Source organism: Triticum aestivum, chromosome 1B, assembly GCF_018294505.1.
Source record: "Triticum aestivum cultivar Chinese Spring chromosome 1B, IWGSC CS RefSeq v2.1, whole genome shotgun sequence".
Taxonomy (NCBI): Eukaryota; Viridiplantae; Streptophyta; class Magnoliopsida; order Poales; family Poaceae; genus Triticum; species Triticum aestivum.
In genome coordinates, this window is record NC_057795.1 from 152,922,506 (window position 1) to 152,934,457 (window position 11,952).

General features: G+C 43.6%; 1 long non-coding RNA gene across 5 annotated transcripts; it reads right to left on the bottom strand.

Moving 5' to 3' along the window:
* Positions 1–6,760: 6,760 nt before the first annotated feature.
* On the bottom strand, positions 6,761–11,041 carry LOC123112992 (uncharacterized). Of its 5 annotated transcripts, none has more exons than XR_006455840.1 (4): positions 10,327–11,041; positions 9,759–10,172; positions 9,325–9,462; positions 6,761–8,803 (listed from the first exon to the last, which is right to left on the bottom strand). It is a non-coding gene; the product is annotated as an uncharacterized lncRNA (long non-coding RNA). The 5 variants fall into 5 exon arrangements; XR_006455842.1 differs by having other exon boundaries at positions 9,759–10,006; positions 10,096–11,039; XR_006455839.1 differs by having other exon boundaries at positions 6,761–7,084; positions 7,690–8,803; positions 9,759–11,035.
* Positions 11,042–11,952: the final 911 nt, after the last annotated feature.

An 11,952-nucleotide genomic window follows, 5' to 3' on the forward strand; every position in this document is an offset into this window, starting at 1 on the left:
GCAGTAGCTTTGTATTTACGATTAACTTACAGCTCGGCTGAGGGCTGGCCCGTTTGCAGGCATGGCGCGGTGAGGACGCCCTTCGGGGCAGGGCCCCCTGGTGAAGTTTTCTTCCCTTGTCTAGGCACATCCGTCTCCAAGTCTTCGGAGACGGCCCTCTTCTTCCCGCGAGGGGGGGGGGGAGACCGTAGACTCCCCTCCCCGACTATCCTCTTTTGTAGAGGTAGTAATTCCCCCGGTTTGTATGTGCAACGTGTGAAGCTCTGCTTCTCTGTTCTTCCCTTCACCTTTCCCGAAGGGCACTTGACTTAGCACACGACTAAGCATCCTGGCTATGGCAGGACTAGGCGAGCCTTCGGGAAGCGGTGTCGGACACCTGATTCTCTCCGCCTTGCTGAGCCATTCCTGGCCGCGAATGATTTTTAGAACAATGTTACGATAAATATAAACGAAGTGTTTGGTTTCTGGGTTACTTACTTGGGTATCTAGGCAGTTGCAGCTCAGGCCCGCATCCTCGGTGTTGTCCGGACACTTTACTTGTGGACCGAAGAATAACTCACACATCCCTTTGAGTGTCATGCCGAAGAAGTGCAGAATAGTCTGCGGACCTTCTGGGTTGAACTCCCACATCCGGAGAGGACGACGTTTGCATGGCAAGATCCGTCGGACTAGCATTACCTGAATTACACTGACAAAACTAATGTCCCTCTCAAGAAGCTCCCGAATGCGGCTCTGCAATGTTGCAATGTCATTAGCAGGCCCCCAATCCAGTCCCACATTGGCTCATGACGCCAGTTGAGGCGGAGGGCCTGTACGGAAATCGGGGGCAGCTACCCACTTTGTGTCTCTAGGAGCCGTGACGTAAAACCACCTCCGCTGCCATAGATCGGACACCTCCGGGAAGAAGCCCTCTGGCCATGGGGCGTCGGAGTTCCTGCTTATTGTAGCATCTCCACACTCCGTGTGTCGCCCCTCAATCATCTTCGGCTTCACATTGAAGGTCTTAAGGCATAAGTCGAAGTGTGGGGTGATGTGGAGGAAGGCTTCGCACACAACGATGAACGACGAGATGTGAAGGATGGAGTCCGGAGCTAGATCATGAAAATCTAGCCCGTAATAGAACATGATCCCTCTCGCAAAGGGATCCAGGGTAAAGCCTAAGCCGCGGAGGAAGTGAGAAACAAATACGACGCTCTCATTGGGCTCGGGAGTAGGGATGACCTGCCCTGGAGCAGGAAGCCTGTGCTTGATGTCAGCGGTCAGATATCTGACCTCCCTAAGCTTCGCAATGTCCTCCTGTGACTGAGGAGGCCATCCACCGGCCTTGAAGGTTGGATCCAGACATGATTGAAGATCCGAAGTGCCTAAGCTTGGGCTTCGGGTGTTGAAACTCGAGATGCGGAAAGGCGCAAGCGTGGTAGGAAAGAGGGATAGGCCTCGGCCCCTCTATAAAGGGGGTGAATATCAAGCGTCCTCGGCGTAACCGCTTGGGACTTACCTAAACACGGAGTCATACCAACAGGCGTCGTGGGGTTGCACGCGCCTGTATTGATGGAGGATCCCGCGATAAGAGGAACATGATCACTGCTTTGACAAGGCGTTCCAATAAAACCGCCTCACAAAGCGTGTTGAGGCGGGCCGAGAAAAACTGGTTCGTATTGAGCCGGGCCACGGCATAAGGGCACACCGTGAAAAGAAAAATTGTCAGCAGATCATATTTGTAAAGTGTTATGCTCCCTACGATGGTGTGCGGAAATTATCTCACAGAGCCAGACACAATCCTTAATCTGCTTTGGAGTATTCGGAGATGGAACCCGCCTTGCAATGCCGAAGACAATCTACGCGTCGGACTCATCGTCATTGAAGCCTGGTTCAGGGGCTACTGAGGGACTCCTAGATTAGGGGGTATCCGGACAGTCGTACTATATACATTGGCCGAACTGATGGACCGTGAAGATACAAGACTCAAGACTTCGTCCCATGTCTGGATGGGACTCTCCTTTGCGTGGAAGACAAGCTTGGCGATCCGGATATTAGATCTCCTTCTTTGTAACCGACTTTGTATAACCCTAGCCCTCTCCGGTGTCTATATAAAACAGAGGGTTTAATCCGTAGAGGGACAATCATAATCATCATAGGCTAGCTTCTAGGGTTTAGCCTCTATGATCTCGTGGTAGATCAACTCTTGTAATACTCATATCATCAAGATCAATCAAGCAGGAAGTAGGGTTTTACCTCCATCGAGAGGGCCTGGACCTGGGTAAAACATCGTGTCCCCTGCCTCCTGTTACCATTAGCCTTAGACACACAGATCGGGACCCCCTACCTGAGATCCGCCGGTTTTGACACCGGCAGCCACCGCCGAGGCGACGACTGCGCATTCAGGTAGTTTCTTTGCTGCTTCATCTCTTCCGAGGACCTTCGTTGACTCCGCAAGTGTCTGACGGACATGAGGAAGACAAAGGGATCTGCGGGCGGCCATTTAGATTATGTACTCCCTCTCCAGCTGGCGGGAAATATTTGTTCTAAGAATGGATAAATTGTATGTATCTATAACTAAAATAAGTCTAGGTACATCAATTTCTAGGACAAGTATTTCCGGACGGAGGGAGTATTAGTTATACCAAGAGAGCTGGATTGGCACCGCTTAGTTCATGTAAATGTAATGAAATCCATCATGTTTATATGAAGATCCGACTTTTTTATATGAAATCCTTCATGCTTATATGAAATCAGTCCGTGTTTGCATGAATTTCATCTGGTTGGTTAGAGTTGTGAAAATGTATGCCGTTGGCGTTTGATGTCGTCCTCCGCGGAAGGAAGCGGGAGGAAATTTGCCGGCTGCCGTTGGAGATGCTCTTATGCTAGAAATAATAGAGTGACATCCAATCCATTTGAGTCAATTGCTTGTATGATTGTCCCTCTATAAAAAGTTAATTGCAGGTACAGTGTACACATGACTTGCAGGGTGGCTATAGCTTCATACAGAAAGTTAAAAAGAAACAAGTCCATCCTTAATCTTGTATTCTAAGTACTCTGTGGGTTCCACTATCAGTACAGTAGCGAAAGAAGTATATATTAAATAAGTAATATATAATATAAAAATCTAAAGTTAAAAGACAGAATTTGAACTCATGTCGTCGCGTTGCGAGCATCCGGCGCTAACCAGTCCAGCACATTTTTGTTGTAGACCATGCTGGAGATATATCTCCATGTCTACTCTTCCATTCGTTCCTAAATACTTGTCTTTTTAAGATTTCAAATGGACTACCACATACGGATGTGTATGTAGACATATTTTAGAGTATAGCTCATTTTGCTCCGTATGTCTTTTTAGGAAGGGGTCAGACTTCTCCTTGATTTATTTATGAGGTATCCAGATGGCACTGCACCGCCAAGAAAAGAGGGTAACATCAAAATTATGGAGTACTTTTTTGAGTATGTTGGTAAGGTCCGGTCATAGTCACTTGTTGAAATCTCTAAAACTACAAATACTCCCTCCGTCCAGAAATACTTGTCATCAAAATGGATAAAAGAAAATGTATCTAGACGTATTTTAGTTTTAGATACATCTCTTTTTATCCATTTTGATGACAAGTATTTTCGGACGGAGGGAGCATTTAGGAACGGAGGGAGTAGAAAACAGAGTTGGTGATGATGGTGTGCGTGCCATCCTGCAATATAGGCCGTCGGATTTATATCTAACAGATAGGAAAGAAACTATGGCAATTTTGCAAAAATATACCCACAAGCCTCTCCACGTTCGCAGATAAGGCCTTCCCTCGTTCATCCTTTTCTCTCACAAGATAAACTACTCATATAAATGCATTTTGATGTTTCGTGCAACGCACGGGCAGCTAGCTAGTTTCTTTTAAAATAGTTGCTGCGATAATTGGGTTGAAGTGATATATTTTATGTCTGCCCCGAATGATTTCAGATTCACTAGTAGTAACAAAGAAAAGGTTGCCTTGTTAATTAACAGAAAACAGGGTGAAAACTATCACATGAGGCCAGTAAAAACAAGGCACACTGGGTTCAGCGTCATCATCACTACAGCTGTGCGAGCGCGAGAAGTCTACATATCGAGGGGGCTACTGAGCGAGACAGAGAGACACAATGTTTGAGAGAGAAACCAATTGACAGATTATGATCAGATCGAGTTGTCACCCTTCTTCTGTCATTGTTAGGGTGGGGGAGGGAAGGGAGAGAAAGACGTATCGAGAGTGTGCGCGGTAGGTATAGAGGCACAACTAGCGAGTGTGTGTGTATGTGTGTGTGTTTGAAAGAGGAGTAGATAGATTACTATCAAGATCGAGGTGCCACCCTAATCCTTCTGTGTCGGGTAGTGTGTGTGTATGTTTGAGAGAGAAGCCATTCGATAGATTAGTATCAAGATCGAGGTGTCACCCTACTCCTTCGGTGTTGGGAAGTGTGGGTATGTGGGTGTGTGTGTTGGGGGGGGGGGCAGTGACACTCACATATCTCCTACTCTTATAAAAAAATAGAGTTGGTGATGATGGTGTTCCTGCCATCCTGCAATATAGGCCATCCGATTTATATCCGACGGATAGGAAGGAAACTATGGCAATTTTGCAAAAAGATACCCACACCCCTCTCCGCATTTGCAAATAAGGCATTCCCTCGTTCATCATTTTCTCCCACAAGATAAACTATTCATACAAATGCATCTTGATATTCCATGCAACGCATGGGCATCTTGCTAGTAGGGAGAAGGAGTTTGTGTGACACATATCTAGCTATATTAAGGGATAGCTAGAGAGCATTTGTGCGAGGCATACTTAAAGCATCACGAAGATAAACAAATGGTGTGCATGCAAGTGCCGGAAAAAATGAAGCGAGAAATAATGTGTGTGCGCGCGCGTGAGTGTGTGAGTGTGTGTGTGTGTGTGTGTGTGTGTGCGCGCGCGCGCGTGTGTGTGTGTGTGCGTGTGTGTGTGTGTAAGAGAGAGAGAGAGAGAGAGAGAAATCTCAAAACAAAAGGTGCTCTGTTGGAATCCCATTGTATGTATTCATATGGTTCCGGAACTCGAGTTAACCTTAGGCATATGTGTGAGAGACATTATTGTACTTTGAGACATTAGTGGCTGTGGGTGGGCGGAATTAAAGGGGTGGGCATGTTAGACAGAGAGATCGTGTGTGTTTCTGTATGAGAGACTTGTAGGACGGGGTAGAAAGACGAATTTAACCTTGACGGAGGGAGAGAAATACATGAAGTGCACGTGTGTGATTCCGATGCCCACGGTGAAATGAGATATGTATGCATGTGAGAGAGGTTGCACAATTCATTCACGTATCACTATCTAGCGATTGTGGACGTGCATCGCTTGAACATAAATCAATATCTACTTCGTATCGTGACCAAAGGTACAATATCGATTCAACGCTATAAAGATTGGACACTCACATATCAAATTTTTTCTATTTAAATAAACCTTTTCAGTTGTGCATGCCAAAGTTATAGTGATGTTTCTTCAAACAACCAATGTAGCTATCATGTACATGCACCATTGTTACTCTTGCATTTAAATTCATTAGTCTTGGATGATTTAAGTTTCTATTTTGAAGTAATACTAGTTGACCCGTTGCGCCAAATGGCGCAGAGACCTGCTGAAGACATGTTGTCGATGAAAATAATTTCATGCTGCAAGAACCTTTAACTAAATCATGCTATTTTGTAAACATGTTTATTACGTTGTTAAATAATAGTCTGGAAAAAGGAAATTTTTGTATAATATAGCAGTTCTACTACCAATATCGAATTACGGGCTAGAGGAGCAAGTTCTACTACCTAGTACGCATTTTAGAGACCGGACACAATGTGACCGCAACATACAGGCTTTCTACTATCAATATCGAATATGTCCTTAACATGTGGGTTGTTGATATGTATTCTAATACCTATGTGGGCGGGCTAAATAACACATATGGGATATTCTAATACCTCCTGATCCCTATATCTCTCTATATGAACAACAAAGACATGTTTGTTTTCTTAGGTTTCTTATCTTTTTTCCTCTTTTTTTGCAGGAAAAGTATGCATGGCCAGGTTTCTCATCATGATAACCATGTTTTCAAACTTGGTAAAAAAATACAACCACGTCAACTTTACTCTCTCATCATAGTGGCCATATTTTCAAACTGAACATATTCATATTATGCAAAGTTTCCCTTTTTCCAGACTATTATTTAACAACGTAATAAACGAATATTGATAGGAGCAAGTGGCATTGTGTCCGGTCTCTACATTACGGTACATATCCTGAAGCCTTGCAGTGCTCCATGATCAGCAATGCATCGTCATACGCTACAACCGTACATGCACCACAAACAACTTGCTGGTGTTTTTACCTGATAAAATAGATAGTGATACAAATTTATTTGCCAATTGTACCATTGACTTGTATGAAAAAATGCAATGTTTCATTACGATCACTATCCGACTATTTTTACAAAAGAAAAACAAATTCACAAAACAAATGTTGTTTTGCGCCAAATGGCGCAAGATACCAGGTCAGACCCTTTGTTATTTGAGAGAAGATGATTTCCAATGTAGCAATTTTATGCATCCTGTTGCACCAAATGGCGCAAAGTCCAATTCAAACCAAGAGCTAAATGCAAATGTTTGCTTAATAATGTAAGAATGTAACATATTAGATCATTAGTTACTTACAATAGTTGAGTCTGCAATTAGATAACCCAAGTAGTTGTACACATGGGCAACACAATAAATAAAATGTACTCAAGACATGATAAAGCACTGTGTCCGTGCACTTCTTAGCAATACTGTCCACCGCATCATATATGTTATCATGTCACATTAGTAATTTGGATTCAACAATAGAGATAAAGAACGGCAACACAGAATCATGTTTATCCTAGGGATGATATTAAATTACAACAGACACTGGCATAGATTCAAGAAAAGTGCCATTCTGTCGGAAAAAAGATGACAACGCGTTTCTTCAGTGACCATATAAGGACCTTGCTTCAGTGGTCAATGGTGTAGTTGTCATCGTGGGCTGCACCAAACAATGGCCTCCTCAAGCTTGTTTGTCCAGAGACCCTATACACCAGAGTGTTGGTTGTTTGATCAAGAACAAAAGAATAGCCTGACATGATATTTTTGGTTGTTTATATATCTTGGAAGGTGGGTGCCTAACAGTCTGGTTTCAAATGAGCAAGTAAAGGAAAAGGTAACATTTTTACTTCTGAGGAAATATCAACAATCTGGTTCTACAAAAGAGTTAATGGACCTACCTCATGTAGGTAGCTACTAAACTACAAAATGCAGATTGGTTGATCAGCAAGATTCTAATTCTGAAAACAATAAACTAATAAAACTTGTACAAAAACCGCAAAATTATTATTATCCTGATTGGCCAAATAAGCTAAGTCGAGCAATATTGTGGGTATAGCCATCATTTTTCTACAGAAAAGAAAGATATCATCTTTGCAAATAATTCTTCTTCTTTAACTACTCATTTGAACATCTCCTAATGTTCCAGGTCATGTAAGCAAATATTAAACCTCATCTCCTTCGAGGGACAAAAAAACATGAATGTCGTTTTCACATTGAGTTAGAAAAAATTAAGAAAATATATTGTTTCCTGAAAACAATTGAATGCGCAATGTAGTTTATCAAATTTTGCGCATATATATAGCACATACCCAATGACTTCTGATCATGACATCTTTACTTACATGACGATGTTAAATATGATTAAAGGCTGCATAGCCTGGGCGACCACAAAGTTTCGGACTATCAGTACAGAACTTTATCCAATCACCTGTATTAGTATAGGATGTTGAGAAGGAATCCAGCTTGAAAAAATCTAATAAGAAAGCTTCAATTGACGAAATAATAAAAACAACATATAATACTATATATGAACTTTAAACTGTAACTTAATGGTAGACATTATAGTGCTTCGATGTAGGCAAGAATAACTCTTATAATAATTTTATTGCTAATCTTTCAGTCAATACTTGCAAGAGAGAAAAATTTTGGGTGTAAGAAGAAATAAACATGGAAGTGGACTGTCCATTGAATGTGTGGGAAAGGCATCATACCATAATTATATATGGCACATTATCCCTTTTGTCTATGAAAAGAGAAGAACATTTGATATTGATACTTAAGTTATTTCATACTGCACAGCTAATGCTATATTGGTGTACAATCTCTATAACCCCTTATCCAGGTGCCTAAACTCTATCTCTATCCATATGTTAGATGGCCTAAGCAAGCGTACCGTGGTACCAATTGCCTATGGAGATACCAATTCTTCTGCATTATATGTATGTAGCAAAGCAATTGTTGAAGGACAGCGCAGAACTAATTTGAAAGCTCACAGAAAATCAAGTAGCAGCAATACAGGGCACTCCATCAGCCTCTTGTTTTCATGTTTGAACCAGAAGAAAAACATAAACTTGCAAACCAGGTTATCACACCATTAACCAAAAGGCATGCTTTACTCCAAACAGAAAATGAAGGGAAGTGATGCTCGCTTTACCCCATGAAATTTGGTTCCAATGCTAAACAATCATGCATGTCACATTTGACTCGCAATATTGTTCCATCATGAAACCAAACAAATACCAGTCCAACCTTTGGCAAAATGAAAACAAAACGAAAGCATTTAACAGCCAGCCACCGCGAGGAGGAGGAGGCTCCTCGCCGTATTGTCCTGCCACTGCAACGACAGCGAGGACCTCTGCATGGATCGAACCAATATTGCTAAACACCATCAACTTAGACCATAAGTCAGACCTGCTAAACCTCCTGCAAACAAATAAAAGAGAGTTAATGAGGACGTTGTGGTTGATTTGATCTAGCTGAAATAGATAAAGAAAAAATGGCATACGCCCAACCGAGCAATTTTTCTGATATTCATAATGTGGGATTTAATATAAATGGACAAAAATTATTTGAGCCTACAAATCAAAGTCCTGATATATGTCATGCAAATTACACATATTCAGTCTATAGATCACTAATATACATGTCACTCAAAATTTCAAAAGTCATGCAAACATCAAATGAGCCTAGTAGCCAAAACCAACTTCTATGCGACAACTAAATTAATATAACCTTTCTAACATTTGGAGAAGGGACACATAGTTGAGGAAGCACACCACGGATTCTTGCTCATTCAAATAAAAAGGCTTTTGCTGAGTTATTCTATTATAATGTGATATATATATCACATACCAAGTTTTCTGAAAAGAGAACTTATTTTGTAGTCGAAACAAACAAGAGTAATTAAAACTAAACCAGGAGCTGAGGTTGCGGCGAGCACTCACCTCGACCATGTCGAGCTTGCCCTCATTCAGAACATTGAAAAGGGTGAACCCAGTGGGCGTCTCAAACAGCACCAACATCTTCAACCAAGCCACTGCTCAACTCACCTGGATCGCAAGAACAACCCTAAAGGAATGAACCTACAAATGAGAAACCGAGCAACTATATAAGAATTCAACCTAACTCTGGAAAATACAATTTATTGTTGTACTACAATACCTAATGGAATCCACAAACGAACCTATTTAAGTTCTTCTGATTTAGACACTAATTCAATATACTGCGCAAATCATTCTACGTAAGCAATCATCAGACATCCAGTTGCACAAATTTAAAACGTCGGATCAAGTGTCACTGCTAAACATTCCCCGGTGGGATGAAGGAAGATGAAGATGGAATTATTTAGCAAACGAGATTGGAGAGAAAAAATTAGTACCATCTGGGAAGTTGGAGATTTGACTGAAGAGCATGTCCATAACTCCAGGCTAACAAAAATTGTATGCCCCATCTTCTTAGGGTATGTCAACCAGCGATAGAAGTTCAAAACATTCTTTGGTGATTGTCAGATCAGGCCTGCAGATGATTTGGTAGTTTATAAGCAAATGTGAAGAGCATCCAAACACTTAAACGGTTGGCCTAAGCTAGATTCGAGAGAATCACACAGGCTTCCACAATTTTCGAGCGCTGCAAAACTAAGAAAATGTGTCAATGCATACCACTTAAACTGCATCAGTATTATTAATTAGAAGGAAACAGAGAACGAAAGTTCGTACAATCTGACATAACCTTCAGCTGTGGGTGTTCTGACCCTGGGCACTTCTCCCCTGTTGTGGCCTTCTTTCACTCAAATCTTAGCCGTGAAGAAGCAAACAGTTGGTTAGAAAGAAAAGGAACAAACCTCAACCAACAGAACAAAAAAGCAGTAACCTGGGACACACAAGTAATAAGGGCCAAATTCTAGAATGAATTATCAAGAACCAGAACAGTCAAGGAATTAATTTCACCTGAAGCATGGGCCCAAGCAATTCTTCACAACATGGTATCCTTTACGCTGATGGTTAATACGAAAGATTGAGTAAAAAAGAGTATCAACATATGATCTGAAACTTCGTTAAAAAAACACATGATCTGAAACGGCTGGTGTGGGTGAGTTCGTCCAGGGCACGACCGACGCAAGAAGACGGCGACGCAATCCTACGACCGGAGGTGGGGCTCCACTGGATGGCCACAAACGTGCTTGCCCCATCCACCGTGGTCGGGTTGGTGAAGAGAGAGTAGACGGGGCGAGTGAGGCCGGCGATGGCAAATGGCCCCTGGCCGGCGACGCCTCCTCCACGAGGACCAGCGTGCTCCTTCACCCTGTCGCCTGCCTCCTCCCTCTTCCCTGTAGCCTCACCCACGACGGGCCGACAGTTGCTTGTCCTCGTCGCCCGCCTCCCCTGCCCCTTCACGCCACCACAGGGCTCGCCTAACTTGCGCCAGATCTGGAACCAGTCGCCGCCGACGGCCGGATAAACAACCAAGAGAAGGAAGTCGGGGTGGAGAAGAAGCAAAGGTCCGGTGGAGGAGGGGAGCAAGCAGCAGCGAGGCTCTTAGGGCGGAGGCCCTGGTGACGAGCGAGGAGGAAGGAGGGGATGCGGGTAGGGCTGTCCGGCGGCTGGTGTGCGAGAAAGACGAGAGGAAGGATTGGGTGCGTAGCGTGCGGAGAGGATTGGGCAACCCTGTGCAGCCCACGCAACCAACCTCCTCGACGCTGCGCGCAGCCACTGCTGCCGACGAGCGGGACCAGGAGCGGCGGTGGCCCACCCGTCATCGCGAGATCACAAACGCGCGCGCACAAGCCGGGTGCAAATGTGCCGGCCATCTACTCTGCGGCTCCCCACGACGCACGACGCGGTCAGCGGGCGATGTGACACACGGCGCGCACGAGCTGTTCACCCGAGGAAATCTAACCCAACCAATGGAAGGCCTCATCAAGCCCACCAGTCATCGTGCGTCAACGAAGCAAAACTGGGTTAAAACAGACTATAAAAATCAAACGGCAGTGCAGACACGTTGACCCGACCAGGCCCGATCGAACGGCGAAAATCAGAGCAAAATCGAGGGACGCTCGGGAGGGCGGGTCGCCCGGAATCCTTATAGGTTAGAATAATATGTAATATTAATATGAATTTAACGGGTACGCAATTTATGAAATGGAGGCTATGTAATCATATGAGGTAACACTTTTAAGTAGTGGACTACAATATCCATTTCTTTTTGTGTGCCTCTACACTAACACGTCAATGCATTATGTTTAAAGTAAATAACCAATGACACTAAATTATGTATTTACACGAAAAATACATAGGTTGAGCATTTGATTCCTTTTTTGTGAACGCGCCACTACACCTGTACGATTGGTCGTGCCCGTGTGAACGTCCAAGTTATCGGCGCATCATCACGAGTTATTGTCTTTTTTTCTGGGGTGGACTTCGCACCAGTTATTAACTACTGACGCATGCCCCGTGTACACAGTCTAGCATGACCTTCCCGCTAGCCAGGTCCAAAATTAGTTGAAACTGGATACGAACGATCCCCTGGGCAACAAATCTCCCGCCTCCTTCTAAAATTTCCGCCACCTTAGTCTT